Source organism: Carassius auratus, chromosome 8 (assembly GCF_003368295.1).
Source record: "Carassius auratus strain Wakin chromosome 8, ASM336829v1, whole genome shotgun sequence".
Taxonomy (NCBI): Eukaryota; Metazoa; Chordata; class Actinopteri; order Cypriniformes; family Cyprinidae; genus Carassius; species Carassius auratus.
Window position 1 is genome coordinate 8,784,108 of NC_039250.1, and position 6,000 is coordinate 8,790,107.

Here is a 6,000-nt window from a genome sequence, read left to right on the forward strand (position 1 = left end):
TCTATAATAAATATTACTATTTATAATACATTTATTATAATAAATTACCAAATCATAATAAATTAACAACAACAATTATAATAATACAGAAAAATATTATGAAAGGCGTGTGTTAATTGTTGTCATACTGAGGAGCTCTGCTTTCTTCACGACAGCTTTGATATAGTCGGGCCTCTGAGCGAGGGCTTTGTCCAGCAGAGTCTTGGCCTTCTCCTGGGTCATGGGATCTTCCAGACACACTGTGGCCAGGATGGTGAGAGTTTGGGCGTTCGCTCCCAGGGTCTTGTAAATATTGTTGGCCATTCCCATAGCCTCCCGGACACCATTAGAGGCAAGATAGCAGTCAATCAGACCTGAAAACAAGGGACGAATCACTCTGAGAAGACAGAAAGTACTCAGTACTCAGTACTTGGACCACTTCTCTTCTCCATCTACATGACATCTTTAGGATCTGTCATTCAGAAGCATGGCTTTTCTTATCACTGCTATGCTGATGACACCCAACTCTACTTCTCATTCCAGCCTGATGACCCGACGGTAGCTGCTCGCATTTCAGCCTGTCTGAGTGACATTTCTAGCTGGATGAATGACCATCACCTTCAGCTTAACCTTACAAAGACTGAACTACTGGTGATTCCAGCTAACCAATTGATTCATCACAACTTCTCTATACAGCTAGGCTCGTCAACCATAACTCCTTCGAGGACAGCCAGAAACCTAGGAGTTGTGATGGATCATCAATTAAGCTTCACTGACCACATTGCTACAACGACCCGGTCCTGCAGGTTTGCCTTATACAACATTAGGAAGATTAGACCCTTCCTGTCAGAGCAAGCAACCCAACTTCTTGTCCAAGCTCTTGTTCTCTCTAGACTGGACTATTGTAATGCTCTCTTGGCGGGCCTTCCTGCATGTACTGTCAAGCCCCTGCAAATGATCCAGAATGCAGCAGCGAGGGTTGTCTTCAATGAGCCAAAAAAAGCTCATGTTACTCCTCTCCTCATCAGGTTACACTGGCTACCAGTAGCTGCTCGCATCAAATTCAAGGTACTGATGCTTGCCTACAAGACGACCACTGGCACGGCACCAACTTACCTAAACTCACTGGTTAAATCCTATGTGCCCTCAAGAAGTTTGCGTTCTGCAAGTGAACAACGCCTTGTGGTGCCATCCCAAAGAAATTCAAAATCACTCTCACGGACCTTTTCCTGGACTGTGCCCAGCTGGTGGAATGACCTCCCAATCTCAATTCGTACAGCTGAGTCTTTACTCATTTTCAAGAAACATCTAAAAACTCATCTTTTTCGCCTGCACTTAACCTACTAACACCAGTACTTTTCCTTTTCTTCTCTCTTTTTTTCATTTAAAAAAAAAAAAATATATATATACCTGGCTATGCGTTCTATACTAGACTAACTGAGACTTGTCATGGCACTTGTATTCTGTTGTTGTTCTCTTGTTGACCTGACTGCTTCTATTGTTCTCATTTGTAAGTCGCTTTGGATAAAAGCGTCTGCTAAATGATTAAATGTAAATGTAAAATGTAAATGTAGAAAATGATTATGGGCTTTGTCTAACCTTTAGAAAACAGGACAGACTGAATACAAGAACTCAAGAGAGTAACTAAAGCTGTTCAGCAAAGAAACAGACTAAACATCTATAATCTTTTATTTCACAAAAATATCATAACCTTTCTTAAAAACCTACAAAACATGCAAAATAGCTGGAAATGATTATTTCTATTACCATATTTTTGGACTATAAGTCGCACCTGAGTACAAGTCGCATCAGTCCAAAAATATGTCATGACAAAGAAAAAAACATATATAAGTCGCATTTATTTAGAACCAAGAACCAAGATATAACATTACCGTCTCCAGCCGCGAGAGGGCACTCTATGTCTTCAGTGTAGACTACAGGAGCACTGAGTAGCATTAGAGCGCCATCTGGCGGCTGTAGACGGTAATGTTTTCTATTGGTTCATGTCAAATTCATTTTGATAAATAAGTCGCACCTGACTATAAGTTGCAGGACCAGCCAAACTATGACAAAAAAGTGTGACGTATAGTCTGGAAAATACGGTATCATGAAAGTCTTTCTTACCTTCATAGCAGTCCAGACGACAGGGCGCCAGTCTCATGGCTTCTCTGAAGTGTATGATGGCCTCCTGCACTCGGCCCATGTTCCTCAGCGCCACCCCCTTCAGGAGCAGCGCCTGCACACTGTTACTGTTCAGCTGGATGGCTTTAGCTCCCAGATACAGGGCACGAGAGTAACGCTTACTGTAGAAACTGTGACATCTGTGGACAACACAAGAGCTTTCAGTCGCTTTTGATTCTGAAAACGTTTCCGACACATTAACTGAAGGTCAAACTCACCCAGATATGACCCAGGGCTCAGCATGCTGGTCAGATATGTTGAACAGCCGTCCTCCGAGAACCTCCACATCTTCCAGGTGACCCTCCCTGGCCATCAGATAGCCGTATACATCCATACCTGCAAAACAGCATGATCATTTCATTCAAAGCAACACAAATCATAAAGCAATGTATCTAGATGGCCGAGGGATTGGTTAATGCCATGCACCTTTGATCAGGTAGGGGTCAAGCATCTGTGCCTGCTCAAACTTCAGGATGGAGTTCTTTGTGTCTCCAGCCCTGAAGTACACATCCGCCAGAGTGATTAAAAGATCAACGTTATCCCTCAAGAGTGACTTCTTCTCCAAAGAGCTGAGACGACATAAACAAGGACTACAGACATCAGTGATTCCTCACATTGTGCACAGGTGGACAACTAGCTTTTGTTGCCATTTTATCAATACAATACAATACAATAGTTAATGGGAATAAAGCTAAAATAAAATAATAATAATAATAATAATAATAATATTATATATATATATATATATATATATATATATATATATATATATATATATATATATATATATATATATATATATATATATAAAAATTACTTAAAAAATTAAAACTGATATGAAAATGAAATGTTGCCTTGGCAAGTAACTGAAATATAAGAAGTTTAAATTTGAGTACTAAAATGACTAAAACTGAAAAATAAATAAATGAATAAATAATAGAAAATAAAAAAATGAGAAATGCATAAAATTACTATAAACTACTATTTCCAAGAAAACAAATAAAATGATTTTTTTTTTTTATATATTAATATTAAATAATGTAAATAATACAAGAACACTGAATCTAATCTATTCTAATTAATCGAAATTTCTAATCATTGGTACTATTAAATAATTATGGAAACAAAGCTGATATAAAAAAAAATTTAAAATAAAACAAACAAATAAATAAATATATATTAGATGAAAATATAACATGTAAAAATTAGGAATACAGCAATGGTAACTAACTGAAAATACACTTAGGTACTGAAAAGACTGAAAATGAAATGAAAAAAGCTAGACAGAGACAGAAATAGAAATATTAAAATTAATAATAATAAAATGACAGAAGTAATACAATTTACAAAAACCTAAAATTTGAAAGAAAAACATATATAAATAAAAGCTAATTAAAAATACTAATAAATATTACAAATGCACATAAATAATCCAGTAACACTGGATCTAATCTTTAATAATGACAGTGGTGGCTAATAATGACATTATAGAAAACAGTTTATTACAAAATAAAAACAAATATATAAAACCTGTATTAATATAAAGATGTCCATAAAAATGGTTAAAAACATTTTTCTTGATAGTGTCCTATCCTCACCAGATAGTGTTGATGGCTCTCTGATTGTCTCCTCCATGTATGAAAGCATGTGCTTTAATCCAGACAGACAGCCAATCAAGATTGGGGATGCTCTGAATCACGTCCATCGTCATGGAAGCGACCTCTGCCCCCTTCACCGACAGAGACAGAAGCCCTGCAGTGGACCAGACAGGACTGAGCTTTAATGTTGGGTTCACAAGATGCAGCATCACAGGAACACGGCTGTATTCTTACTGACCAATAATAGCATCCAGAGCCAGAGGACACTGTCTCAACACTTCCTTATAGCTGGTTACAGCTGACCGCTCCTGACCAGACTTCCTGTAAAGATTCGCCAGCATCATGTTGATCTGGAATTCAAGACGATTCAACAAAGTGCTCTTTTACATCAGTTTTAGATGTTGAGAATTCACACACTTGTGAAACAAAAGACAGCGTGTGAACACACACCTTGGGCGTTCTCTGGCGTGACGGGATCCCCTCCAGCACTGATATGGCATCTTTATCCAGCTTCAGAAAAGTGTAACACTCCGCGATTTTATATTTCACTTCAATCTCTGACGGCAAGTTCTGCAGGGGATGAACAAAAGAGTGGTTAACTACAATACAAATTAATTCAAACCGGAACATGAGAAATATGGGAGACTGTTATGATGTCTAGTGTTTGCATAGACAAGTATCACTATTACTTTTTCTGAAAAAAAAGAAAAAAAAAAAAGAAAATAGAAACTATATTATATAAGATACACTACAGTAGGTTTTATAAGTTGGGGTCAGTACTTTTTTTTTTTTTTTTTTATTGAAAGAATTTTTAATACATCTACTCAAGGATGCATTAAATTGATCAAAGGTGACATTTTATGTTACCTGAGATTTTTATTTTAAATAAACCGTGTTCTTTGCATATTTTCTCCGGGATGAATCAAGAAAAGTAACATGATGTTTACAAAAAATGTAACGCAGCACAACTGTTTTCAACATTGATAATAATTTGAAATGTTTATTGAGCAGTAAATCATCAAATTAGAATGATTTCTGAACATCATGTGACATTGAAGACTGGAGTAATGATGCTGAAATTGCACTACATTATACATGAATTACATTTTAAAGTAAATTAAATAGTTATTCTATATAGTAATATTTTTTCATAAGACTACAGAGCCTTGAAAAGCATGAGACATCTTCAAAATAAAAAAAAATAGAAATTCTGTATTGTAATATAGTATACTTTTTAATGACTGGTGGCTCATACAAAGTCATCACAATTAAATATATATATATATATATATATATATATATATATATATATATATATATATATATATATATATATATATATATATATATATATTTAGCATGCCATACCTAAGACTTACCTAAGAAAACAAACTGGAGTAACTAAACCAAGGCAAAAACTATTCAAGCAGTGTTAATGTAGCTAACTCACTGTGGCTCACCTGAGCCTGAAGCGCAGATGTTGTGCTGCCTGTGCTGGATGGACGCACCTTAGATGTTTTGCTGATCACTTTCTTCTGCTTGTAAAGCCATGTTGTACTTACAGGCTGCGTTCCTGTACTCTTTATCATGGAAAATAGCATCAGCGTGATACACCAGCAGCTGGTACTTCTGAGACGGTGAGAAAAGCTCCCTGAAAAAAAAGAACAGTGGTTAGTGTTGACAACTGCTTCTGACTGAAAGTAGTTAAAACTGATAGCTAAATGTCACTAGATTACATCATAATGGCAAATTCACCGATCTATTTAAAAATAAATGTAGATCAGTGGGCAAGATGAGAACTTAGATGAGGTTTGTCCAAGAAGTTGTTATATTTTTCCCTAAACTTTTGAAAAAAAAAGTCTCAAAAGAGGCTGGGAAGTCGCTAAATTGGCAACCCTGGTTCCTTTATGCGAGCTAACAGAACAAAACATTTCTGCATGATTTGTTGTGTGCCTATAATATGTTAATATCATCACTGAACTGACACACGCTTGAGCTTCCAGGTCTTGTTTAGCTTCTATGGTGAAGCACTGGAGACACTCACGGGTTGTTGGTGCTCATGGTCAGGAGTAAACTACTGATGATCCGGACATTAGAGTGCAGTCCGGCCGCGGCCATATCCCGCACATGATCGATCACATTCATCTTCAGTCGATTAGCTTTCGACTTCAAAGCACACTTCAAGTAAATAAACGCGCTGCGACACAGTGGAAGATACAGCAGTGCTACAGAGAACAGTTTT

At 36.7% G+C, this 6,000-nt stretch overlaps 1 pseudogene; it reads right to left on the bottom strand.

The window, feature by feature from the left end:
* LOC113107201 (anaphase-promoting complex subunit 7-like) overlaps nucleotides 1-6,000 on the bottom strand; it is an 8,687-nt pseudogene extending 2,687 nt beyond the window's left edge.